This window comes from Hyla sarda, chromosome 1, assembly GCF_029499605.1.
Source record: "Hyla sarda isolate aHylSar1 chromosome 1, aHylSar1.hap1, whole genome shotgun sequence".
Classification (NCBI taxonomy): domain Eukaryota; kingdom Metazoa; phylum Chordata; class Amphibia; order Anura; family Hylidae; genus Hyla; species Hyla sarda.
In genome coordinates this window covers 255,410,296-255,436,299 of record NC_079189.1, presented here as the reverse complement: position 1 = coordinate 255,436,299, position 26,004 = coordinate 255,410,296, and the positions used below count along the sequence as shown (strand labels likewise).

The 26,004-nt window shown below is 50.6% G+C and overlaps 30 pseudogenes; all 30 read right to left on the bottom strand.

Annotated features, from left to right (window-relative positions):
- Nucleotides 1–101: 101 nt before the first annotated feature.
- LOC130338478 (5S ribosomal RNA) lies at nt 102–221 on the bottom strand (annotated as a pseudogene).
- Nucleotides 222–505: 284 nt separating this feature from the next.
- LOC130317141 (5S ribosomal RNA) lies at nt 506–625 on the bottom strand (annotated as a pseudogene).
- An 875-nt stretch (nt 626–1,500) lies between these two features.
- Nucleotides 1,501–1,620, bottom strand: LOC130348626 (5S ribosomal RNA; annotated as a pseudogene).
- A 272-nt stretch (nt 1,621–1,892) lies between these two features.
- On the bottom strand, nt 1,893–2,012 carry LOC130352464 (5S ribosomal RNA; annotated as a pseudogene).
- An 82-nt stretch (nt 2,013–2,094) lies between these two features.
- Nucleotides 2,095–2,214, bottom strand: LOC130345190 (5S ribosomal RNA; annotated as a pseudogene).
- A 1,271-nt stretch (nt 2,215–3,485) lies between these two features.
- On the bottom strand, nt 3,486–3,605 carry LOC130330121 (5S ribosomal RNA; annotated as a pseudogene).
- A 677-nt stretch (nt 3,606–4,282) lies between these two features.
- Nucleotides 4,283–4,402, bottom strand: LOC130352383 (5S ribosomal RNA; annotated as a pseudogene).
- Nucleotides 4,403–5,082: 680 nt separating this feature from the next.
- On the bottom strand, nt 5,083–5,202 carry LOC130325858 (5S ribosomal RNA; annotated as a pseudogene).
- Nucleotides 5,203–5,486: 284 nt separating this feature from the next.
- LOC130352287 (5S ribosomal RNA) lies at nt 5,487–5,606 on the bottom strand (annotated as a pseudogene).
- A 1,666-nt stretch (nt 5,607–7,272) lies between these two features.
- On the bottom strand, nt 7,273–7,392 carry LOC130329620 (5S ribosomal RNA; annotated as a pseudogene).
- A 284-nt stretch (nt 7,393–7,676) lies between these two features.
- On the bottom strand, nt 7,677–7,796 carry LOC130330801 (5S ribosomal RNA; annotated as a pseudogene).
- An 82-nt stretch (nt 7,797–7,878) lies between these two features.
- LOC130353157 (5S ribosomal RNA) lies at nt 7,879–7,998 on the bottom strand (annotated as a pseudogene).
- Nucleotides 7,999–9,457: 1,459 nt separating this feature from the next.
- On the bottom strand, nt 9,458–9,577 carry LOC130331246 (5S ribosomal RNA; annotated as a pseudogene).
- Nucleotides 9,578–11,257: 1,680 nt separating this feature from the next.
- LOC130322643 (5S ribosomal RNA) lies at nt 11,258–11,377 on the bottom strand (annotated as a pseudogene).
- A 670-nt stretch (nt 11,378–12,047) lies between these two features.
- Nucleotides 12,048–12,167, bottom strand: LOC130352050 (5S ribosomal RNA; annotated as a pseudogene).
- Nucleotides 12,168–12,451: 284 nt separating this feature from the next.
- On the bottom strand, nt 12,452–12,571 carry LOC130333905 (5S ribosomal RNA; annotated as a pseudogene).
- Nucleotides 12,572–12,852: 281 nt separating this feature from the next.
- On the bottom strand, nt 12,853–12,972 carry LOC130353070 (5S ribosomal RNA; annotated as a pseudogene).
- A 1,078-nt stretch (nt 12,973–14,050) lies between these two features.
- On the bottom strand, nt 14,051–14,170 carry LOC130347621 (5S ribosomal RNA; annotated as a pseudogene).
- A 676-nt stretch (nt 14,171–14,846) lies between these two features.
- LOC130316443 (5S ribosomal RNA) lies at nt 14,847–14,966 on the bottom strand (annotated as a pseudogene).
- Nucleotides 14,967–15,238: 272 nt separating this feature from the next.
- LOC130319066 (5S ribosomal RNA) lies at nt 15,239–15,358 on the bottom strand (annotated as a pseudogene).
- Nucleotides 15,359–16,242: 884 nt separating this feature from the next.
- LOC130333784 (5S ribosomal RNA) lies at nt 16,243–16,362 on the bottom strand (annotated as a pseudogene).
- A 281-nt stretch (nt 16,363–16,643) lies between these two features.
- On the bottom strand, nt 16,644–16,763 carry LOC130353069 (5S ribosomal RNA; annotated as a pseudogene).
- Nucleotides 16,764–17,841: 1,078 nt separating this feature from the next.
- LOC130314942 (5S ribosomal RNA) lies at nt 17,842–17,961 on the bottom strand (annotated as a pseudogene).
- Nucleotides 17,962–18,233: 272 nt separating this feature from the next.
- On the bottom strand, nt 18,234–18,353 carry LOC130319055 (5S ribosomal RNA; annotated as a pseudogene).
- Nucleotides 18,354–21,014: 2,661 nt separating this feature from the next.
- LOC130322084 (5S ribosomal RNA) lies at nt 21,015–21,134 on the bottom strand (annotated as a pseudogene).
- A 272-nt stretch (nt 21,135–21,406) lies between these two features.
- On the bottom strand, nt 21,407–21,526 carry LOC130317320 (5S ribosomal RNA; annotated as a pseudogene).
- A 1,271-nt stretch (nt 21,527–22,797) lies between these two features.
- On the bottom strand, nt 22,798–22,917 carry LOC130352521 (5S ribosomal RNA; annotated as a pseudogene).
- Nucleotides 22,918–23,201: 284 nt separating this feature from the next.
- On the bottom strand, nt 23,202–23,321 carry LOC130332447 (5S ribosomal RNA; annotated as a pseudogene).
- Nucleotides 23,322–24,948: 1,627 nt separating this feature from the next.
- On the bottom strand, nt 24,949–25,068 carry LOC130315899 (5S ribosomal RNA; annotated as a pseudogene).
- Nucleotides 25,069–25,546: 478 nt separating this feature from the next.
- On the bottom strand, nt 25,547–25,666 carry LOC130352532 (5S ribosomal RNA; annotated as a pseudogene).
- Nucleotides 25,667–26,004: the final 338 nt, after the last annotated feature.

Sequence of the window (26,004 nt, the reverse complement as noted above, 5' to 3'; positions counted from 1 at the left end):
GCTTAGGATGGCTGTCAACAGCTTCACACCTTGTATAGTGTGGATTTAAGCATCAATAAATTATTTTCGGAATCGGAGCGGAAGGCAGCAATAGAGCAAAATGTCAATGGCAACCGGGATTCCCAGCCAGTCTCCCATGCCAGTACTTACCGGGCCCTAAGCTGGGTAGCAGTCTGCGTTCTGACGAGAGCAGGCGCGTTCAGCTTAGGATTGCCATTGACAGCTTCATGCTTTTTATACTGTGCATTTAAGCATCAATAAATCCTTTTCGGAATCGGAACGGAAGGCGGCAACAGAGCAAAATGTCAACTGCACCCGGGATTCCCAGCCAGTCTCCCATGCCGGTACTTACTGGGCCCTAAGCTGGGTAGCAGTCTGCGATCTGACGAGAGCAGGCGCGTTCAGCTTAGGATGGCCGTTGACATCTTCACGCCTTGTATACTGTGGATTTAAGCATCAATAAATATTTTTTTTAATCGGAGAGGAAGGCGGCTAAAGAGCAAAATGTCAACAACACCTGGGATTCCCAGCCAGTCTCCCATGCTGGTACTTACCGGGCCCTAAGCTGCGTATCAGTCTGCGATCTGATGAGAGCAGGCGCGTTCAGCTTAGGATGGCCGTTGACAGCTTCACGACCTTTATACTGTGCATTTAAGCATCAATAAATCCTTTTCCGAATCGGAGCGGAAGGCGGCAACAGATTAAAATGTCAACTGCACCCGGGATTCCCAGCCAGTCTCCAATGCTGGTACTTACCAGGCCCTAAGCTGGGTAGCAGTCTGCGATCTGATGAGAGCAGGCGCGTTCAGCTTAGGATGGCCATTGACAGCTTCATGATTTTTAAACTGTGCATTTAAGCATCAATAAATCCTTTTCGGAATCGGAACGGAAGGCGGCAACAGAGCAAAATGTCAACTGCACCCGGGATTCCCAGCCAGTCTCCCATGCCGGTACTTAATGGGCCCTAGGCTGGGTAGCAGTCTGCGATCTGACGAAAGCAGGCGCGTTCAGCTTAAGATGACCATTGACAGCTTCATGCTTTTTATACTGTGCATTTAAGCATCAATAAATCCTTTTCGGAATCGGAACGGAAGGCGGCAACAGAGCATAATGTCAACTGCACCCGGGATTCCCAGCCAGTCTCCCATGCCGGTACTTACTGGGCCCTAAGCTGGGTAGCAGTCTGCGATCTGACAAGAGCAGGCGCGTTCAGCTTAGGATGGCCGTTGACATCTTCACGCCTTGTATACTGTGGATTTAAGCATCAATAAATATTTTTATTAATCGGAGAGGAAAGCGGCAACAAAGCAAAATGTCAATGGCACCTTGGATTGCCAGCCAGTCTCCCATGCCGGTAACTGCCGGGCAGCAGTCTGCGATCTGAGGAGAGCAGGCACGTTCAGGCTTAGGATGGCCGTTGACAGCTTCACACCCTGTGTATTGTGGATTTAAGCATCAATAAATCCTTTTCTGTTTGCGGAAGGCGGCAACAGATTAAAGTGTCAACTGCACCCGGGATTCCCAGCCAGTCTCCCATGCTGGTACTTACCAGGCCCTAAGCTGGGTAGCAGTCTGCGATCTGACGAGAGCAGGCGCGTTCAGCTTAGGATGGCCGTTGACAGCTTCACACTTTGTGTGCTGTGGATTTAAGCATCAATAAATAATTTTCGGAATCGGAGCAAAATGTCAACTGCACCCGGGATTCCTAGCCAGTCTCCCATGCTGGTACTTACCAGGCCCAAAGCTGGGTAGCAGTCTGCGATATGACGAGAAGAGGCGCATTCAGCTTAAGATGGCCGTAGACATCTTCACACCCTGTATACTGTGGATTTCAGCATCAATAAATCCTTTTCGGAATCGGAGCAAAATGTCTACAGAGCTACAGAGCAAAATGTCAACAACACCTGGGATTCCCACCCAGTCTCCCATGCTGGTACTTACCGGGCCCTAAGCTGGGTAGCAGTCTGCGATCTGACGAGAGCAGGCGCGTTCAGCTTAGGATGGCCGTAGACATCTTCACACCCTGTATACTGTGAATTAAAGCATCAATAAATCCTTTTCGGAATCGAAGCGTAAGGCGGCAACAGAGCAAAATGTCAACGACACCTGGGATTCCCAGCCAGTCTCCCATGCTGGTACTTACCAGGCCCTAAGCTGGGTATCAGTCTGCGATCTGACGAGAGCAGGCGCATTCAGCTTAGGATGGCCATTGACAGCTTCACACTTTGTATACTGAGCATTTAAGCATCAATAAACCCTTTTCGGAATCGGAAGGCGGCAACAGAGCAAAATGTCAACGGCAGCCGGGATCCCCAGCCAGTGTCCCATGCCGGTACTTACCGGGCCCTAAGATCTGTACCAGTCTGCGATCTGACGAGAGCAGGCGCGTTAAGCTTAGGATGGCCGTCGACAGCTTCACACCTTGTATACTGTGGATTTAAGCATCAATAAATTCTTTTCGGAATCGGAGCGGAAGGCAGCAATAGAGCAAAATGTCAACGGCAACCGGGATTCCCAGCCAGTCTCCCATGCCAGTACTTACCGGGCCCTAAGCTGGGTAGCAGTCTGCGATCTGACGAGAGCAGGCACGTTCAGCTTAGGATGGCCAATGACAGCTTCATGATTTTTATACTGTGCATTTAAGCATCAATAAATCCTTTTCGGAATCGGAACGGAAGGCGGCAACAGAGCAAAATGTCAACTGCACCCGGGATTCCCAGCCAGTCTCCCATGCCGGTACTTACTGGGCCCTAAGCTGGGTAGCAGTCTGCGATCTGATGACAGCAGGCGCGTTCAGCTTAGGATGGCCGTTGACATCTTCACGCCTTGTATATTGTGGATTTAAGCATCAATAAATATTTTTATTAATCGGAGAGGAAGGCGGCAACAGAGCAAAATGTCAATGGCACCTTGGATTGCCAGCCAGTCTCCCATGCCGGTAACTGCCGGGCAGCAGTCTGTGATCTGAGGAGAGCAGGCACGTTCAGGCTTAGGATGGCCGTTGACAGCTTCACACCCTGTGTATTGTGGATTTAAGCATCAATAAATCCTTTTCCGAATCGGAGCGGAAGGCGGCAACAGATTAAAATGTCAACTGCACCCGGGATTCCCAGCCAGTCTCCCATGCTGGTACTTACCAGGCCCTAAGCTGGGTAGCAGTCTGCGATCTGACAAGAGCAGGCGCGTTCAGCTTAGGATGGCCGTTGACAGCTTCACATTTTGTATACTGTGGATTTAAGCATCAATAAATAATTTTCGGAATCGGAGCAGAAACAGAGCAAAATGTCAACTGCACCCGGGATTCCCAGCTAGTCTCCCATGCCGGTACTTAACAGGCCCGAAGCTGGGTAGCTGTCTGCGATCTGACGAGAACAGGCGCATTCAGCTTAGGATGGCCGTAGACATGTTCACACCCTGTATACTGTGGATTTAAGCATCAATAAATCCTTTTCGGAATCGGCGGGTAAGGCGGCAACAGAGCAAAATGTCAACGACACCTGGGATTCCCAGCCAGTCTCCCATGCTGGTACTTACCGGGCCCTAAGCTGGGTAGCAGTCTGCGATCTGACGAGAGCAGGCACGTTCAGCTTAGGATGGCCGTTGACAGCTTCTTGCCCTTTATACTGTGCATTTAAGCATCAATAAATCCTTTTCGGAATCGGAAACGGAAGGCGGCAACAGAGCAAAATGTCAACGGCAGCCGGGATTCCCAGCCAGTGTCCCATGCCGGTACTTACCGGGCCTTAAGATCTGTACCTGTCTGCGATCTGACGAGAGCAGGCGCGTTAAGCTTAGGATGGCCATTGACAGCTTCATGCTTTTTATACTGTGCATTTAAGCATCAATAAATCCTTTTCGGAATCGGAGAGGAAGGCGGCAACAGAGCAAAATGTCAATAGCACCTTGGATTGCCAGCCAGTCTCCCATGCCCGTACTTGCCGGGCAGCAGTCTGCAATCTGACAAGAACAGGCACATTCAGCTTAGGATAGCCGTAGACGGCTTCACACCCTGTATACTGTGGATTTAAGCATCAATAAATCCTTTTTGGAATCGGAGCGGAAGGCGGCTACAGAGCAAAATGTCAACAACACCTGGGATTCCCAGCCAGTCTCCCATGCTGGTACTTACCAGGCCCTAAGCTGGGTAGCAGTCTGCGATCTGACGAGATCTGGCGCGTTCAGCTTAGGATGGCCGTTGACAGCTTCACGCCCTTTATACTGTGCATTTAAGCATCAATAAATCCTTTTCCGAATCGGAGCGGAAGGCGGCAACAGATTAAAATGTCAACTGCACCCGGGATTCCCAGCCAGTCTCCCATGCTGGTACTTACCAGGCCCGAAGCTGGTTAGCAGTCTGCGATCTGACGAGCGCAGGCGCTTTCAGCTTAGGATGGCCATTGACAGCTTCACACTTTGTATACTGTGCATTTAAGCATCAATAAATCCTTTTCGGAATCGGAACGGAAGGCGGCAACAGAGCAAATTGTCAACTGCACCCGTGATTCCCAGCCAGTCTCCCATGCCAGTACTTACCGGGTTCTAGGTTGGGTAGCAGTCTGCGATCTGCCGAGAGCAGGCGCGTTCAGCTTAGGATGGCCGTTGACATCTTCACGCGTTGTATATTGTGGATTTAAGCATCAATAAATCCTTTTCCGAATCGGAGCGGAAGGCGGCAACAGATTAAAATGTCAACTGCACCCGGGATTCCAGCCAGTCTACCATGCTGGTACTTACCAAGCCCTAAGCTGGGTAGCAGTCTGCGATCTGACGAGAGCAGGCACGTTCAGTTTAGGATGGCTGTTGACAGCGTCACACTTTGTATACTGTGGATTTAAGCATCAATAAATAATTTTCGGAATCGGAGCAGAAACAGAGCAGAATGTCAACTGCACCCAGGATTCCCAGACAGTCTCCCATGCTGGTACTTACCAGGCCCGAAGCTGGGTAGCAGTCTGCAATCTGACGAGAACAGACACATTCAGCTTAGGATGGCCGTAGACATCTTCACACCCTGTATACTGTGGATTTAAGCATCAATAAAACCTTTACGGAATCGGAGCGGAAGGCGGCAACAGAGCAAAATGTCAACGACACCTGGGATTCCCAGCCAGTCTCCCATGCTGGTACTTACCAGGCCCGAAGCTGGGTAGCAGTCTGCGATCTGACGAGAGCAGGCGCTTTCAGCTTAGGTTGGCCGTTGACATCTTCTCGTTCTTTATACTGTGCATTTAAGCATCAATAAATCCTTTTCGGAATTGGAACGGAAGGCGGCAACAGAGCAAAATGTCAACGGCAGCCGGGATTCCCAGCCAGTGTCCCATGCCGGTACTTACCGGGCCCTAAGCTCTGTACCAGTCTGCGATCTGACGAGAGCAGGCACGTTAAGCTTAGGATGGCCGTCGACAGCTTCACACCTTGTATACTGTGGATTTAAGCATCAATAAATTATTTTCGGAATCGGAGCGGAAGGCAGCAATAGAGCAAAATGTCAACGGCACCCGGGATTCCCAGCCAGTCTCCCATGCCAATACTTACCGGGCCCTAAGCTGGGTAGCAGTCTGCGCTCTGACGAGAGCAGGCGCGTTCAGCTTAGGATGGCCGTTGACATCTTCACACCTTGTATACTGTGGATTTAAGCATCAATAAATATTTTTATTAATCGGAGAGGAAGGCAACAGAGCAAAATGTCAATGGCACCTTGGATTGCCAGCCAGTCTCCCATGCCGGTAACTGCCGGGCAGCAATCTGCGATCTTTGGAGAGCAGGCACGTTCAGGCTTAGGATGGCCGTTGACAGCTTCACGCCCTTTGTACTGTGCATTTAAGCATCAATAAATCCTTTTCCGAATAGGAGCGGAAGGCGGCAACAGATTAAAATGTCAACTGCACCCGGGATTCCCAGCCAGTCTCCCATGCTTGTACTTACCAGGCCCTAAGCTGGGTAGCAGTCTGCGATCTGACGAGAGCAGGCGCGTTCAGCTTAGGATGGCCGTTGACAGCTTCATACTTTGTATACTGTGCATTTAAGCATCAATAAATCCTTTTCGGAATCGGAGCGGAAGGCGGCTACAGAGCAAAATGTCAACAACACCTGGGATTCCCAGCCAGTCTCCCATGCTGGTACTTACCGGGCCCTAAGCTGGGTAGCAGTCTGCGATCTGACGATAGCAGGCGCGCTCAGCTTAGGATGGCCGTTGACAGCTTCACGCCCTTTATACTGTGCATTTAAGCATCAATAAATCCTTTTCCGAATCGGAGCGGCAGGCGGCAACAGATTAAAATGTCAACTGCACCCGGGATTCCCAGCCAGTCTCCCATGCCAGTACTTACCGGGCCCTAAGCTGGGTAGCAGTCTGCTATCTGACGAGAGCAGGCGCGTTCAGCTTAGGATGGCCATTGACAGCTTTATGCTTTTTATACTGTGCATTTAAGCATCAATAAATCCTTTTCGGATTCAGAACGGAAGGCGGCAACAGAGCAAAATGTCAACTGCACCCGGGATTCCCAGCCAGTCTCCCATGCCGGTACTTACTGGGCCCTAAGCTGGGTAGCAGTCTGCGATCTGACGAGAGCAGGCGCGTTCAGCTTAGGATGGCCGTTGACATCTTCACGCCTTGTATATTGTGGATTTAAGCATCAATAAATATTTTTATTAATCGGAGAGGAAGGCGGCAACAGAGAAAAATGTCAATGGCACCTTGGATTGCCAGCCAGTCTCCCATGCCGGTATCTGCCGGTCAGCAGTCTGCGATCTGAGGAGAGCAGGCACGTTCAGGCTTAGGATGGCCGTTGACAGCTTCACAACCTGTATATTGTGGATTTAAGCATCAATAAATCCTTTTCCGAATCGGAGCGGAAGGCGGCAACAGATTAAAATGTCAACTGCACCCGGGATTCCCAGCCAGTCTCCCATGCTGGTACTTACCAGGCCCTAAGCTGAGTAGCGGTCTGCGATCTGATGAGAGCAGGCGCGTTCAGCTTAGGATGGCCATTAACAGCTTCACACTTTGTATACTGTGCATTTAAGCATCAATAAATCCTTTTCGGAATCGGAGCAGAAACAGAGCAAAATGTCAACGGCAGCCGGGATTCCCAGCCAGTGTCCCATGCCGGTACTTACCGGGCCCTAAGATCTGTACCAGTCTGCGATCTGACGAGAGCAGGCGCTTTAAGCTTAGGATGGCCGTCGACAGCTTCACACCTTGTATACTGTGGATTTAAGCATCAATAAATTATTTTCGGAATCGGAGCGGAAGGCAGCAATAGAGCAAAATGTCAACGGCACCCGGGATTCCCAGCCAGTCTCCCATGCCAGTACTTACCGGGCCCTAAGCTGGGTAGCCGTCTGCGATCTGATGAGAGCAGGCGCGTTCAGCTTAGGATGGCCATTGACAGCATCATGCTTTTTATACTGTGCATTTAAGCATCAATAAATCCTTTTCGGAATCGGAACGGAAGGCGGCAACAGAGCAAAATGTCAACTGCACCCGGGATTCCCAGCCAGTCTCCCATGCCGGTACTTACTGGGCCCTAAGCTGCGTAGCAGTCTGCGATCTGACGAGAGCAGGCGCGTTCAGCTTAGGATGGCCGTTGACATCTTCACACCTTGTATAATGTGGATTTAAGCATCAATAAATATTTTTTTTAATCGGAGAGGAAGGCGGCAGCAGAGCAAAATGTCAACGACACCTGAGATTCCCAGCCGGTCTCCCATGCTGGTACTTACCGGGCCCTAAGCTGGGTAGCAGTCTGCAATCTGACGAGAGCAGGCGCGTTCAGCTTAGGATGGCCGTTGACAGCTTCACTCCCTGTATACTGTGGATTTAAGCATCAATAAATCCTTTTCCGAATCGGAGCGTAAGGCGGCAACAGAGCAAAATGTCAACGACACCTGGGATTCCCAGCCAGTCTCCCATGCTGGTACTTACCGGGCCCTAAGCTGGGTAGCAGTCTGCGATCTGACGAGAGCAGGCGCGTTCAGCTTAGGATGGCCGTTGACAGCTTCACACTTTGTATACTGTGGATTTAAGCATCAATAAATAATTTTCGGAATCAGAGCAGAAACAGAGCAACATGTCAACTGCACCCGAGATTCCCAGCCAGTCTCCCATGCTGGTACTTACCAGGCCCGAAGCTGGGTAGCAGTCTGCGATCTGATGAGAGCAGGCGCGTTCAGCTTAGGATGGCCGTTGACAGCTTCACACTTTGTATACTGTGCATTTAAGCATCAATAAATCCTTTTCGGAATCGGAACGGAAGGCGGCAACAGAGCAAAATGTCAACGGCAGCCGGGATTCCCAGCCAGTGTCCCATGCCGGTACTTACCGGGCCCTCAGATCTGTATCAGTCTGCGATCTGACAAGAGCAGGCGCATTAAGCTTAGGATGGCCGTCGACAGCTTCACACCTTGTATACTGTGGATTTAAGCATCAATAAATAATTTTCGGAATCAGAGCAGAAACAGAGCAACATGTCAACTGCACCCGAGATTCCCAGCCAGTCTCCCATGCTGGTACTTACCAGGCCCGAAGCTGGGTAGCAGTCTGCGATCTGATGAGAGCAGGCGCGTTCAGCTTAGGATGGCCATTGACAGCTTCATGCTTTTTATACTGTGCATTTAAGCATCAATAAATCCTTTTCGGAATCGGAGAGGAAGGCGGCAACAGAGCAAAATGTCAATAGCACCTTGGATTGCCAGCCAGTCTCCCATGCCCGTACTTGCCGGGCAGCAGTCTGCGATCTGACAAGAACAGGCACATTCAGCTTAGGATAGCCGTAGACGGCTTCACACCCTGTATACTGTGGATTTAAGCATCAATAAATCCTTTACGGAATCGAAGCGGAAGGCAGCTACAGAGCATAATGTCAACAACACCTGGGATTCCCAGCCAGTCTCCCATGCTGGTACTTACCGGGCCCTAAGCTGGGTAGCAGTCTGCGATCTGACGAAAGCAGGCGTGTTCAGCTTAGGATGGCTGTTGACAGCTTCACGCCCTTTATACTGTGCATTTAAGCATCAATAAATCCTTTTCCGAATCAGAACGGAAGGCGGCAACAGAGCAAAATGTCAACTGCACACGGGATTCCCAGCCAGTCTCCCATGCCGGTACTTACTGAGCCCTAAGCTGGGTAGCAGTCTGCGATCTGACGAGAGCAGGCGCGTTCAGCTTAGGATGGCCGTTGACATCTTTACGCCTTGTATATTGTGGATTTAAGCATCAATAAATATTTTTATTAATCGGAGAAGAAGGCGGCAACAGAGCAAAATGTCAATGGCACCTTGGATTGCCAGCCAGTCTCCCACGCCGGTATCTGCCGGGCAGCAGTCTGCGATCTGAGGAGAGCAGGCACGTTCAGGCTTAGGATGGCCGTTGACAGCTTCACACCCTGTATATTGTGGATTTAAGCATCAATAAATCCTTTTCCAAACTGGAGCGGAAGGCGGCAACAGATTTAAATGTCAACTGCACCCGGGATTCCCAGACAGTCTCCCATGCTGGTACTTACCGGGCCCTAAGCTGGGTAGCAGTCTGCGATCTGACGAGAGCAGGCGCGTTCAGCTTAGGATGGCCGTTGACAGCTTCACGCCCTTTATACTGTGCATTTAAGCATCAATAAATCCTTTTCCGAATCAGAGCAGAAAGCGGCAACAGATTAAAATGTCAACTGCACCCGGGATTCCCAGCCAGTCTCCCATGCTGGTACTTACCAGGCCCTAAGCTGGGTAGCAGTCTGCGATCTGACGAGAGCAGGCGCGTTAGGCTTAGGATGGCTGTCGACAGCTTCACACCTTGTATACTGTGGATTTAAGCATCAATAAATCCTTTTCGGAATCGGAGCGGAAGGCGGCTGCAGAGAAAAATGTCAACAACACCTGGGATTCCCAGCCAGTCTCCCATGCTGGTACTTACCGGGCCCGAAACTGGGTAGCAGTCTGCGATCTAACGAGAGCAGGCGCGTTCAGCTTAGGATGGCCGTTGACAGCTTCACGCCCTTTATATTGTGGATTTAAGCATCAATAAATCCTTTTCCGAATCGGAGCGGAAGGCGGCAACAGATTAAAATGTCAACTGCATCCGGGATTCCCAGTCAGTCTCCCATGCTGGTACTTACCAGGCCCTAAGCTGGGTAGCAGTCTGCGATCTGACGAGAGCAGGCGCGTTCAGCTTAGGATGGCCGTTGACAGCTTCACACTTTGTATACTGTGGATTTAAGCATCAATAAATAATTTTCGGAATCGGAGCAGAAACAGAGCAAAATGTCAACTGCACCCGGGATTCCCAGCCAGTCTCCCATGCTGGTACTTACAAGGCCCGAAGCTGGGTAGCAGTCTGCGATCTGACGAGAGCAGGCGCAATCAGCTTAGGATGGCCGTTGACAGCTTCTCGCCCTTTATACTGTGCATTTAAGCATCAATAAATCCTTTTCCGAATCAGAGCGGAAGGCGGCAACAGAGCAAAATGTCAACTGCACCCGGGATTCCCAGCCAGTCTCCCATGCCGGTACTTACTGGGCCCTAAGCTGGGTAGCAGTCTGCGATCTGACGAGAGCAGGCGCGTTCAGCTTAGGATGGCCGTTGACATCTTTACGCCTTGTATATTGTGGATTTAAGCATCAATAAATATTTTTATTAATCGGAGAAGAAGGCGGCAACAGAGCAAAATGTCAATGGCACCTTGGATTGCCAGCCAGTCTACCACGCCGGTATCTGCCGGGCAGCAGTCTGCGATCTGAGGAGAGCAGGCACGTTCAGGCTTAGGATGGCCGTTGACAGCTTCACACCCTGTATATTGTGGATTTAAGCATCAATAAATCCTTTTCCGAATTGGAGCAGAAGGCGGCAACAGATTAAAATGTCAACTGCACCCGGGATTCCCAGCCAGTCTCCCATGCTGGTACTTACCGGGCCCTAAGCTGGGAAGCAGTCTGCGATCTGACGAGAGCAGGCGCATTCAGCTTAGGATGGCCGTTGACAGCTTCACACTTTGTATACTGTGCATTTAAGCATCAATAAATCCTTTTCCGAATCGGAACGGAAGGCGGCAACAGAGCAAAATGTCAACGGCAGCCGGGATTCCCAGCCAGTGTCCCATGCCGGTACTTACCGAGCCCTAAGATCTGTACCAGTCTGCGATCTGACGAGAGCAGGCGCGTTAAGCTTAGGATGGCCGTCGACAGCTTCACACCTTGTATACTGTGGATTTAAGCATCAATAAATTCTTTTCGGAATCGGAGCGGAAGGCAGCAATAGAGCAAAATGTCAACGGCACCCGGGATTCCCAGCCAGTCTCCCATGCCAGTACTTACCAGGCCCTAAGCTATGTAGCCGTCTGCGATCTGACGAGAGCAGGCACGTTCAGCTTAGGATGGCCGTTGACATCTTCACGCCTTGTATATTGTGGATTTAAGCATCAATAAATATTTTTATTAATCGGAGAGGAAGGCGGCAACAGAGCAAAATGTCAATGGCACCTTGGATTGCCAGCCAGTCTCCCATGCCGGTAACTGCTGGGCAGCAGTCTGCGATCTGAGGAGAGCAGGCACATTTAGGCTTAGGATGGCCGTTGACAGCTTCACACAATGTGTATTGTGGATTTAAGCATCAATAAATCCTTTTCCGAATCGGAGCGGAAGGCGGCAACAGATTAAAATGTCAACTGCACCTGGGATTCCCAGCCAGTCTCCCATGCTGGTACTAACCAGGCCCTAAGCTGGGTAGCAGTCTGCAATCTGACGAGAGCAGGCGCGTTCAGCTTAGGATGGCCGTTGACAGCTTCGCACTTTGTATACTGTGGATTTAAGCATCAATAAATAATTTTCGGAATCGGAGCAGAAACAGAGCAAAATGTCAACTGCACCCGGGATTCCCAGCCAGTCTCCCATGCTGGTACTTACCAGGCCCAAAGCTGGGTAGCAGTCTGCAATCTGACGAGAACAGGCGCATTCAGCTTAGGATGGCCGTAGACATCTTCACACCCTGTATACTGTGGATGTAAGCATCAATAAATCCTTTTCGGAATCAGAGCATAAGGCGGCAACAGAGCAAAATGTCAACGACACCTGGGATTCCCAGCCAGTCTCCCATGCTGGTACTTACCGGGCCTTAAGCTGGGTAGCAGTCTGCAATCTGATGAGAGCAGGCACGTTCAGCTTAGGATGGCCGTTGACAGCTTCTCGCCCTTTATACTGTGCATTTAAGCATCAATAAATCCTTTTCGGAATCGGAACGGAAGGCGGCAACAGAGCAAAATGTCAACGGCAGCCGGGATTCCCAGCCAGTGTCCCATGCCGGTACTTACCGGGCCCTAAGATCTGTACCAGTCTGCGATCTGACGAGAGCAGGCGCGTTAAGCTTAGGATGGCCGTCGACAGCTTCACACCTTGTATACTGTGGATTTAAGCATCAATAAATTCTTTTCGGAATCGGAGCGGAAGGCAGCAATAGAGCAAAATGTCAACGGCACCTGGGATTCCCAGCCAGTCTCCCATGCCAGTACTTACCGGGCCCTAAGCTGGGTAGCAGTCTGCGATCTGACGAGAGCAGGCGCGTTCAGCTTAGGATGGCCATTGACAGCTTCATGCTTTTTATACTGTGCATTTAAGCATCAATAAATCCTTTTCGGAATCGGAGAGGAAGGCGGCAACAGAGCAAAATGTCAATAGCACCTTGGATTGCCAGCCAGTCTCCCATGCCCATACTTGCCGGGCAGCAGTCTGCGATCTGACAAGAACAGGCACATTCAGCTTAGGATAGCCGTAGACGGCTTCACACCCTGTATACTGTGGATACTGTGGATTTAAGCATCAATAAATCCTTTTCGGAATCGAAGCGGAAGGCGGCTACAGAGCAAAATGTCAACAACACCTGGGATTCCCAGCCAGTCTCCCATGCTGGTACTTACCGGGCCCTAAGCTGGGTAGCAGTCTGCGATCTGACGAGAGCAGGTGTGTTCAGCTTAGGATGGCCGTTGACAGCTTCACACTTTGTATACTGTGGATTTAAGCATCAATAAATAATTTTCGGAATCGGAGCAGAAACAGAGCAAAATTTCAACTGCACCCGGGATTCCCAGCCAGTCTCCCATGCTGGTACTTTCCAGGCCCGAAGCTGGGTAGCAGTCTGCGATCTGACGAGAACAGGCGCATTCAGCTTAGGATGGCCGTAGACATCTTCACACCCTGTATACTGTGGATTTAAGCATCAATAAATCCTTTTCGGAATCGGAGCGGAAGGCGGCAACAGAGCAAAATGTTAACGACACCTGGGATTCCCAGCCAGTCTCCCATGCTGGTACTTACCGGGCTCTAAGCTGGGTAGCAGTCTGCGATCTGACGAGAGCAGGCGCGTTCAGCTTAGGATGGCCATTGACAGCTTCATGCTTTTTATACTGTGCATTTAAGCATCAATAAATCCATTTCGGAATCGGAACGGAAGGCGGCAACAGAGCAAAATGTCAACTGCACCCGGGATTCCCAGCCAGTCTCCCATGCTGGTACTTACCGAGCCCTAAGCTGGGTAGCAGTCTGCGATCTGAGGAGAGCAGGCGCGTTCAGCTTAGGATGGCCGTTGACAGCTTCACACTTTGTATACTGTGGATTTAAGCATCAATAAATAATTTTCGGAATCGGAGCAGAAACAGATTAAAATGTCAACTGCACCCGGGATTCCCAGCCAGTCTCCCATGCTGGTACTTACCAGGCCCGAAGCTGGGTAGCAATCTGCGATCTGACGAGAGCAGGCGCAATCAGCTTAGGATGGCCGTTGACAGCTTCGCGCCCTTTATACTGTGCATTTAAGCATCAATAAATCCTTTTCGGAATCGGAACGGAAGGCGGCAACAGAGCAAAATGTCAACGGCAGCCTGGATTCCCAGCCAGTGTCCCATGCCGGTACTTACCGGGCCCTAAGATCTGTACCAGTCTGCGATCTGACGAGAGCAGGCGCGTTAAGCTTAGGATGGCCGTCGACAGCTTCACACCTTGTATACTGTGGATTTAAGCATCAATAAATTATTTTCGGAATCGGAGCGGAAGGAAGCAATAGAGCAAAATGTCAACGGCACCCGGGATTCCCAGCCAGTCTCCTATGTCAGTACTTACCGGGCCCTAAGCTGGGTAGCAATCTGCGATCTGACGAGAGCAGGCGCGTTCAGCTTAGGATGGCTGTTGACATCTTTACGCCTTGTATATTGTGGATTTAAGCATCAATAAATATTTTTATTAATCGGAGAAGAAGGCGGCAACAGAGCAAAATGTCAATGGCACCTTGGATTTCCAGCCAGTCTCCCATGCCGGTATCTGCCGGCAGCAGTCTGCGATCTGAGGAGAGCAGGCACGTTCAGGCTTAGGATGGCCATTGACAGCTTCACACCCTGTATATTGTGGATTTAAGCATCAATAAATTCTTTTCCGACTTGGAGCGTAAGGCGGCAACAGATTAAAATGTCAACTGCACCCGGGATTCCCAGCCAGTCTCCCATGCTGGTACTTACCAGGCCCTAAGCTGGGTAGCAGTCTGCAATCTGACGAGAGCAGGCGCGTTCAGCTTAGGATGGCCGTTGACAGCTTCACGCTTTGTACACTGTGCATTTAAGCATCAATAAATCCTTTTAGGAATCGGAACGGAAGGCGGCAACAGAGCAAAATGTCAACGGCAGCCGGGATTCCCAGCCAGTGTCCCATGTCGGTACTTACCGGGCCCTAAGATCTGTACCAGTCTGCGATCTGACGAGAGCAGGCGCGTTAAGCTTAGGATGGCCGTCGACAGTTTCACACCTTGTATACTGTGGATTTAAGCATCAATAAATTATTTTCGGAATTGGAGCGGAAGGCAGCAATAGAGCAAAATGTCAATGGCACCCGGGATTCCCAGCCAGTCTCCCATGCCAGTACTTACCGGGCCCTAAGCTGGGTAGCAGTCTGCGATCTGACGAGAGCAGGCGCGTTCAGCTTAGGATGGCCATTGACAGCTTCATGCTTTTTATACTGTGCATTTAAGCATCAATAAATTCTTTTCGGAATCGGAGAGGAAGGCGGCAACAGAGCAAAATGTCAATAGCACCTTGGTTTGCCAGCCAGTCTCCCATGCCCGTACTTGCCGGGCAGCAGTCTGCGATCTGACAAGAACAGGCACATTCAGCTTAGGATAGCCGTAGACGGCTTCACACCCTGTATACTGTGGATTTAAGCATCAATAAATCCTTTTCGGAATCAGAGCGGAAGGCGGCTACAGAGCAAAATGTCAACAACACCTGGGATTCCCAGCCAGTCTCCCATGCTGGTACTTACCGGGCCCTAAGCTGGGTAGCAGTCTGCGATCTGACGAGAGCAGGCGCGTTCAGCTTAGGATGGCCGTTGACATCTTCACACCTTGTATACTGTGGATTTAAGCATCAATAAATATTTTTTTTAATCGGAGAGGAAGGCGGCAACAGAGCAAAATGTCAATAGCACCTTGGATTGCCAGCCAGTCCCCCATGCCCGTACTTGCCGGGCAGCAGTCTGCGATCTGACAAGAACAGGCGCATTCAGCTTAGGATAGCCGTAGACGGCTTCACACCCTGTATACTGTGGATTTAAGCATCAATAAATCCTTTTCGGAATCGGAGCAAAATGTCTACAGAGCTACAGAGCAAAATGTCAACAACACCTGAGATTCCCAGCCAGTCTCCCATGCTGGTATTTACCGGGCCCTAAGCTGGGTAGCAGTCTGCAATCTGATGAGAGCAGGCGTGTTCAGCTTAGGATGGCCGTTGACAGCTTCACGCCTTGTATACTGTGGATTTAAGCATCAATAAATCCTTTTCGGAATTGGAGCGTAAGGCGGCAACAGAGCAAAATGTCAACGACACCTTGGATTCCCAGCCAGTCTCCCAAGCTGGTACTTACCGAGCCCTAAGCTGGGTAGCAGTCTGCGATCTCACGAGAGCAGGCGCGTTCAGCTTAGGATGGCCGTTGACAGCTTCTCGCCCTTTATACTGTGCATTTAAGCATCAATAAATCCTTTTCGGAATCGGAAGGGAAGGCGGCAACAGAGCAAAATGTCAACGGCAGCCGGGATTCCCAGCCAGTGTCCCATGCCGGTACTTACCGGGCCCTAAGATCTGTACAAGTCTGCGATCTGACGAGAGCAGGCGCGTTAAGCTTAGGATGGCCGTCGACAGCTTCACACCTTGTATACTGTGGATTTAAGCATCAATAAATTCTTTTCGGAATCGGAGCGGAAGGCAGCAATAGAGCAAAATGTCAACGGCACCTGGGATTCCCAGCCAGTCTCCCATGCCAGTACTTACCGGGCCCTAAGCTGGGTAGCAGTCTGCGATCTGACGAGAGCAGGCGCGTTCAGCTTAGGATGGCCATTGACAGCTTCATGCTTTTTATACTGTGCATTTAAGCATCAATAAATCCTTTTCGGAATCGGAGAGGAAGGCGGCAACAGAGCAAAATGTCAATAGCACCTTGGATTGCCAGCCAGTCTCCCATGCCCATACTTGCCGGGCAGCAGTCTGCGATCTGACAAGAACAGGCACATTCAGCTTAGGATAGCCGTAGACGGCTTCACACCCTGTATACTGTGGATACTGTGGATTTAAGCATCAATAAATCCTTTTCGGAATCGAAGCAGAAGGCGGCTACAGAGCAAAATGTCAACAACACCTGGGATTCCCAGCCAGTCTCCCATGCTGGTACTTACCGGGCCCTAAGCTGGGTAGCAGTCTGCGATCTGACGAGAGCAGGTGTGTTCAGCTTAGGATGGCCGTTGACAGCTTCACACTTTGTATACTGTGGATTTAAGCATCAATAAATAATTTTCGGAATCGGAGCAGAAACAGAGCAAAATTTCAACTGCACCCGGGATTCCCAGCCAGTCTCCCATGCTGGTACTTACCAGGCCCGAAGCTGGGTAGCAGTCTGCGATCTGACGAGAACAGGCGCATTCAGCTTAGGATGGCCGTAGACATCTTCACACCCTGTATACTGTGGATTTAAGCATCAATAAATCCTTTTCGGAATCGGAGCGGAAGGCAGCAACAGAGCAAAATGTTAACGACACCTGGGATTCCCAGCCAGTCTCCCATGCTGGTACTTACCGGGCTCTAAGCTGGGTAGCAGTCTGCGATCTGACGAGAGCAGGCGCGTTCAGCTTAGGATGGCCATTGACAGCTTCATGCTTTTTATACTGTGCATTTAAGCATCAATAAATCCATTTCGGAATCGGAACGGAAGGCGGCAACAGAGCAAAATGTCAACTGCACCCGGGATTCCCAGCCAGTCTCCCATGCTGGTACTTACCGAGCCCTAAGCTGGGTAGCAGTCTGCGATCTGAGGAGAGCAGGCGCGTTCAGCTTAGGATGGCCGTTGACAGCTTCACACTTTGTATACTGTGGATTTAAGCATCAATAAATAATTTTCGGAATCGGAGCAGAAACAGATTAAAATGTCAACTGCACCCGGGATTCCCAGCCAGTCTCCCATGCTGGTACTTACCAGGCCCGAAGCTGGGTAGCAATCTGCGATCTGACGAGAGCAGGCGCAATCAGCTTAGGATGGCCGTTGACAGCTTCTCGCCCTTTATACTGTGCATTTAAGCATCAATAAATCCTTTTCGGAATCGGAACGGAAGGCGGCAACAGAGCAAAATGTCAACGGCAGCCTGGATTCCCAGCCAGTGTCCCATGCCGGTACTTACCGGGCCCTAAGATCTGTACCAGTCTGCGATCTGACGAGAGCAGGCGCGTTAAGCTTAGGATGGCCGTCGACAGCTTCACACCTTGTATACTGTGGATTTAAGCATCAATAAATTATTTTCGGAATTGGAGCGGAAGGAAGCAATAGAGCAAAATGTCAACGGCACCCGGGATTCCCAGCCAGTCTCCTATGTCAGTACTTACCGGGCCCTAAGCTGGGTAGCAATCTGCGATCTGACGAGAGCAGGCGCGTTCAGCTTAGGATGGCCATTGACAGCTTCATGCTTTTTATACTGTGCATTTAAGCATCAATAAATCCTTTTCGGAATCGGAGAGGAAGGCGGCAACAGAGCAAAATGTCAATAGCACCTTGGATTGCCAGCCAGTCTCCCATGCCCGTACTTGCCGGGCAGCAGTCTGCAATCTGACAAGAACAGGCACATTCAGCTTAGGATAGCCGTAGACGGCTTCACACCCTGTATACTGTGGATTTAAGCATCAATAAATCCTTTTCGGAATCGGAGCGGAAGGCGGCTACAGAGCAAAATGTCAACAACACCTGGGATTCCCAGCCAGTCTCCCATGCTGGTACTTACCGGGCCCTAAGCTGGGTAGCAGTCTGCGATCTGACGAGAGCAGGCGCGTTCAGCTTAGGATGGCCGTTGACAGCTTCACGCCCTTTATACTGTGCATTTAAGCATCAATAAATCCTTTTCCGAATCGGAGCGGAAGGCGGCAACAGAGCAAAATGTCAACTGCACCCGGGATTCCCAGCCAGTCTCCCATGCCGGTACTTACTGGGCCCTAAGCTGGGTAGCAGTCTGCGATCTGACGAGAGCAGGCGCGTTCAGCTTAGGATGGCTGTTGACATCTTTACGCCTTGTATATTGTGGATTTAAGCATCAATAAATATTTTTATTAATCGGAGAAGAAGGCGGCAACAGAGCAAAATGTCAATGGCACCTTGGATTTCCAGCCAGTCTCCCATGCCGGTATCTGCCGGCAGCAGTCTGCGATCTGAGGAGAGCAGGCACGTTCAGGCTTAGGATGGCCATTGACAGCTTCACACCCTGTATATTGTGGATTTAAGCATCAATAAATCCTTTTCCGAATCGGAGCGGAAGGCGGCAACAGAGCAAAATGTCAACTGCACCCGGGATTCCCAGCCAGTCTCCCATGCTGGTACTTACCAGGCCCTAAGCTGGGTAGCAGTCTGCAATCTGACGAGAGCAGGCGCGTTCAGCTTAGGATGGCCGTTGACAGCTTCACGCTTTGTACACTGTGCATTTAAGCATCAATAAATCCTTTTAGGAATCGGAACGGAAGGCGGCAACAGAGCAAAATGTCAACGGCAGCCGGGATTCCCAGCCAGTGTCCCATGTCGGTACTTACCGGGCCCTAAGATCTGTACCAGTCTGCGATCTGACGAGAGCAGGCGCGTTAAGCTTAGCATGGCCGTCGACAGCTTCACACCTTGTATACTGTGGATTTAAGCATCAATAAATTATTTTCGGAATCGGAGCGGAAGGCAGCAATAGAGCAAAATGTCAACGGCACCCGGGATTCCCAGCCAGTCTCCCATGCCAGTACTTACCGGGCCCTAAGCTGGGTAGCCGTCTGCAATCTGACGAGAGCAGGCACGTTCAGCTTAGGATGGCCATTGACAGCTTCATGCTTTTTATACTGTGCATTTAAGCATCAATAAATCCTTTTCGGAATCGGAACGGAAGGCGGCAACAGAGCAAAATGTCAACTGCACCCGGGATTCCCAGCCAGTCTCCCATGCCGGTACTTACTGGGCCCTAAGCTGGGTAGCAGTCTGCGATCTGACGAGAGCAGGCGCGTTCAGCTTAGGATGGCCGTTGACATCATCACGCCTTGTATATTGTGGATTTAAGCATCAATAAATATTTTTATTAATCGGAGAGGAAGGCGGCAACAGAGCAATATGTCAATGGCACCTTGGATTGCCAGCCAGTCTCCCATGCCGGTAACTGCCGGGCAGCAGTCTGCGATCTGAGGAGAGCAGGCACGTTCAGGCTTAGGATGACCGTTGACAGCTTCACACCCTGTATATTGTGGATTTAAGCATCAATAAATCCTTTTCCGAATCGGAGCGGAAGGCGGCAACAGATTAAAATGTCAACTGCACCCGGGATTCCCAGCCAGTCTCCCATGCCGGTACTTACCGGGCCCTAAGATCTGTACCAGTCTGCGATCTGACGAGAGCAGGCGCGTTAAGCTTAGGATAGCCGTAGACGGCTTCACACCCTGTATACTGTGGATTTAAGCATCAATAAATCCTTTTCGGAATCGAAGTGGAAGGGGGCTACAGATTAAAATGTCAACTGCACCAGGGATTCCCAGCCAGTCTCCAATGCTGGTACTTACCAGGCCCTAAGCTGGGTAGCAGTCTGCGATCTGACGAGAGCAGGCGCGTTCAGCTTAGGATGGCCGTTGACAGCTTCACACTTTGTATACTGTGCATTTAAGCATCAATAAATCCTTTTCGGAATCGGAACGGAAGGCGGCAACAGAGCAAAATGTCAACTGCACCCGGGATTCCCAGCCAGTCTCCCATGCCGGCCCTAAGCTGGGTAGCAGTCTGCGATCTGACGAGAGCAGGCGCGTTCAGCTTAGGATGGCCGTTGACATCTTCACGCCTTGTATATTGTGGATTTAAGCATCAATAAATATTTTTATTAATCGGAGAGGAAGGCGGCAACAGAGCAGAATGTCAATGGCACCTTGGATTGCCAGCCAGTCTCCCATGCCGGTAACTGCCGGGCAGCAGTCTGCGATCTGAGGAGAGCAGGCATGTTCAGCTTAGGATGGCCGTTGACAGCTTCACACCCTGTATATTGTGGATTTAAGCATCAATAAATCCTTTTCCGAATCGGAGCGGAAGGCGGCAACAGATTAAAATGTCAACTGCACCAGGGATTCCCAGCCAGTCTCCCATGCTGGCACTTACCAGGCCTAAGCTGGGTAGCAGTCTGCGATCTGACGAGAGCAGGCGCGTTCAGCTTAGGATGGCCGTTGACAGCTTCTTGCCCTTTATACTGTGCATTTAAGCATCAATAAATCCTTTTCGGAATCGGAACGGAAGGCGGCAACAGAGCAAAATGTCAACGGCAGCCGGGATTCACAGCCAGTGTCCCATGCCGGTACTTACCGGGCCCTAAGATCTGTACCAGTCTGCGATCTGACGAGAGCAGGCGCGTTAAGCTTAGGATGGCCGTCGACAGCTTCACACCTTGTATACTGTGGATTTAAGCATCAATAAATTCTTTTCGGAATCGGAGCGGAACGAAGCAATAGAGCAAAATGTCAACGGCACCCGGGATTCCCAGCCAGTCTCCTATGTCAGTACTTACCGGGCCCTAAGCTGGGTAGCAATCTGCGATCTGATGAGAGCAGGCACGTTCAGCTTAGGATGGCCATTGACAGCTTCATGCTTTTTATACTGTGCATTTAAGCATCAATAAATCCTTTTCGGAATCGGAGAGGAAGGCGGCAACAGAGCAAAATGTCAATAGCACCTTGGATTGCCAGCCAGTCTCCCATGCCCGTACTTGCCGGGCAGCAGTCTGCAATCTGACAAGAACAGGCACATTCAGCTTAGGATAGCCGTAGACGGCTTCACACCCTGTATACTGTGGATTTAAGCATCAATAAATCATTTTCGGAATCGGAGCGGAAGGCGGCTACAGAGCAAAATGTCAACAACACCTGGGATTCCCAGCCAGTCTCCCATGCTGGTACTTACCGGGCCCTAAGCTGGGTAGCAGTCTGCGATCTGACGAGAGCAGGCGCATTCAGCTTAGGATGGCCGTTGACAGCTTCACGCCCTTTATACTGTGCATTTAAGCATCAATAAATCCTTTTCCGAATCGGGGCGGAAGGCGGCAACAGAGCAAAATGTCAACTGCACCCGGGATTCCCAGCCAGTCTCCCATGCCGGTACTTACTGGGCCCTAAGCTGGGTAGCAGTCTGCGATCTGACGAGAGCAGGCGCGTTCAGCTTAGGATGGCCGTTGACATCTTTATGCCTTGTATATTGTGGATTTAAGCATCAATAAATATTTTTATTAATCGGAGAAGAAGGCGGCAACAGAGCAAAATGTCAATGGCACCTTGGATTGCCAGCCAGTCTCCCATGCCGGTATCTGCCGGCAGCAGTCTGCGATCTGAGGAGAGCAGGCACGTTCAGGCTTAGGATGGCCATTGACAGCTTCACGCCCTTTATACTGTGCATTTAAGCATCAATAAATCCTTTTCCGAATAGGAGCGGAAGGCGGCAACAGATTAAAATGTCAACTGCACCCGGGATTCCCAGCCAGTCTCCAATGCTGGTACTTACCAGGCCCTAAGCTGGGTAGCAGTCTGCGATCTGACGAGAGCAGGCGCGTTCAGCTTAGGATGGCCATTGACAGCTTCAGGCTTTTTATACTGTGCATTTAAGCATCAATAAATCCTTTTCGGAATCGGAGAGGAAGGCGGCAACAGAGCAAAATGTCAATAGCACCTTGGATTGCCAGCCAGTCTCCCATGCCCGTACTTGCCGGGCAGCAGTCTGCAATCTGACAAGAACAGGCACATTCAGCTTAGGATAGCCGTAGACGGCTTCACACCCTGTATACTGTGGATTTAAGCATCAATAATTCCTTTTCGGAATCGAAGCGGAAGGCGGCTACAGAGCAAAATGTCAACAACACCTGGGATTCCCAGCCAGTCTCCCATGCTGGTACTTACCGGGCCCTAAGCTGGGTAGCAGTCTGCGATCTGACGAGAGCAGGCACGTTCAGCTTAGGACGGCCGTTGACAGCTTCACACCCTGTATACTGTGGATTTAAGCATCAATAAATCCTTTTCCGAATCGGAGCGGAAGGCGGCAACAGATTAAAATGTCAACTGCACCCGGGATTCCCAGCGAGTCTCCCATGCTGGTACTTACCAGGCCCTAAGCTGGGTAGCAGTCTGCGATCTGACGAGAGCAGGCGCGTTCAGCTTAGGATGGCCATTGACAGCTTCACACTTTGTATACTGTGCATTTAAGCATCAATAAATCCTTTTCGGAATCGGAAACGGAAGGCGGCAACAGAGCAAAATGTCAACGGCACCCGGGATTCCCAGCCAGTCTCCCATGCCAGTACTTACCAGGCCCTAAGCTGGGTAGCAGTCTGCGATCTGACGAGAGCAGGCGCGTTCAGCTTAGGATGGCCATTGACAGCTTCACACTTTGTATACTGTGCATTTAAGCATCAATAAATCCTTTTCGGAATCGGAACGGAAGGCGGCAACAGAGCAAAATGTCAACGGCAGCCGGGATTCCCAGCCAGTGTCCCATGCCGGTACTTACCGGGTCCTAATATCTGTACCAGTCTGCGATCTGACGAGAGCAGGCGCGTTGAGCTTAGGATGGCCGTCGACAGCTTTACACCTTGTATACTGTGGATTTAAGCATCAATAAATTCTTTTCGGAATCGGAGCGGAAGGCAGCAATAGAGCAAAATGTCAACGGCAACCGGGATTCCCAGCCAGTCTCCCATGCCAGTACTTATCGGGCCCTAAGCTGGGTAGCAGTCTGCGATCTGACGAGAGCAGGCGCGTTCAGCTTAGGATGGCCATTGACAGCTTCATGATTTTTATACTGTGCATTTAAGCATCAATAAATCCTTTTCGGAATCGGAACGGAAGGCGGCAACAGAGCAAAATGTCAACTGCACCCGGGATTCCCAGCCAGTCTCCCATGCCGGTACTTACTGGGCCCTAAGCTGGGTAGCAGTCTGCGATCTGACGAGAGTAGGCGCGTTCAGCTTAGGATGGCCGTTGACATCTTCACGCCTTGTATATTGTGGATTTAAGCATCAATAAATATTTTTATTAATCGGAGAGGAAGGCGGCAACAGAGCAAAATGTCAATGGCACCTTGGATTGCCAGCCAGTCTCCCATGGCGGTAACTGCTGGGCAGCAGTCTGCGATCTGAGGAGAGCAGGCACGTTCAGGCTTAGGATGGCCGTTGACAGCTTCACACCCTGTGTATTGTGGATTTAAGCATCAATAAATCCTTTTCCGAATCGGAGCGGAAGGCGGCAACAGATTAAAATGTCAACTGCACCTGGGATTCCCTGCCAGTCTCCCATGCTGGTACTTACCAGGCCCTAAGCTGGGTAGCAGTCTGCGATCTGACAAGAGCAGGCGTGTTCAGCTTAGGATGGCCGTTGACAGCTTCACACTTTGTATACTGTGGATTTAAGCATCAATAAATAATTTTCGGAATCGGAGCAGAAACAGAGCAAAATGTCAACTGCAGCCGGGATTCCCAGCCAGTCTCCCATGCTGGTACTTACCAGGCCCGAAGCTGGGTAGCAGTCTGCGATCTGACAAGAACAGGCGCATTCAGCTTAGGATGGCCGTAGACATCTTCATACCCTGTATACTGTGGATTTAAGCATCAATAAATCCTTTTCGGAATTGGAGCGTAAGGCGGCAACAGAGCAAAATGTCAACGACACCTCGGATTCCCAGCCAGTCTCCCATGCTGGTACTTACCGGGCCCTAAGCTGGGTAGCAGTCTGCGATCTGACGAGAGCAGGCACGTTCAGCTTAGGATGGCCGTTGACAGCTCCTCGTCCTTTATACTGTGCATTTAAGCATCAATAAATCCTTTTCGGAATCGGAACGGAAGGCGGCAACAGAGCAAAATGTCAACGGCAGCCGGGATTCCCAGCCAGTGTCCCATGCCGGTACTTACCGGGCACTAAGATCTGTACCAGTCTTCGATCTGGTACGACCTTGTATACTGTGGATTTAAGCATCAATAAATTCTTTTCGGAATCGGAGCTGAAGGCAGCAATAGAGCAAAGTGTCAACTGCACCCAGGATTCCCAGCCAGTCTCCCATGCTGGTACTTACCAGGCCCGAAGCTGGGTAGCAGTCTGCGATCTGACGAGAACAGGCGCTTTCAGCTTAGGATGGCCGTAGAAATCTTCACACCCTGTATACTGTGGATTTAAGCATCAATAAATCCTTTTCGGAATCGTAGAGGAAGGCGGCAACAGAGCAAAATGTCAACTGCACCTTGGATTGCCAGCCAGTCTCCCATGCCCGTACTTGCCGGGCAGCAGTCTGCGATCTGACAAGAACAGGCACATTCAGCTTAGGATAGCCGTAGACGGCTTCACACCCTGTATACTGTGGATTTAAGCATCAATAAATCCTTTTCGGAATCGGAGCGGAAGGCGGCTACAGAGCAAAATGTCAACAACACCTGGGATTCCCAGCCAGTCTCCCATGCTGGTACTTACCGGGCCCTAAGCTGGTTAGCAGTCTGCGATCTGACGAGAGCAGGCGCGTTCAGCTTAGGATGGCCGTTGACAGCTTCACACCCTGTATATTGTGGATTTAAGCATCAATAAATCCTTTTCCGAATCAGAGCGGAAGGCGGCAACAGATTAAAATGTCAACTGCACCCGGGATTCCAGCCAGTCTCCCATGCTGGTACTTACCAGACCCTAAGCTGGGTAGCAGTCTGCGATCTGACGAGAGCAGGCGCATTCAGCTTAGGATGGCCGTTGACAGCTTCACACTTTGTATACTGTGGATTTAAGCATCAATAAATAATTTTCGGAATCGGAGCAGAAACAGAGCAAATTGTCAACTGCACCCGGGATTCCCAGCCAGTCTCCCATGCTGGTACTTACCAGGCCCGAAGCTGGGTAGCAGTCTGCGATCTGACGAGAACAGGCGCATTCAGCTTAGGATGGCCGTAGACATCTTCACACCCTGTATACTGTGGATTTAAGCATCAATAAATCCTTTTCGGAATCAGAGCGGAAGGCGGCAACAGAGCAAAATGTCAACGACACCTGGGATTCCCAGCCAGTCTCCCATGCTGGTACTTACCGGGCCCTAAGCTGGGTATCAGTCTGCGATCTGACGAGAGCAGGCGCGTTCAGCTTAGGATGGCCATTGACAGCTTCTCACTTTGTATACTGTGCATTTAAGCATCAATAAATCCTTTTCGGAATCGGAACGGAAGGCGGCAACAGAGCAAAATGTCAACGGCAGCCGGGATTCCCAGCCAGTGTCCCATGCCGGTACTTACCGGGCCCTAAGATCTGTACCAGTCTGCGATCTGACGAGAGCAGGCGCGTTAAGCTTAGGATGGCCGTCGACAGCTTCACACCTTGTATACTGTGGATTTAAGCATCAATAAATTATTTTCGGAATCGGAGCTGAAGGCAGCAATAGAGCAAAATGTCAACGGCAACCGGGATTCCCAGCCAGTCTCCCATGCCAGTACCTACCGGGC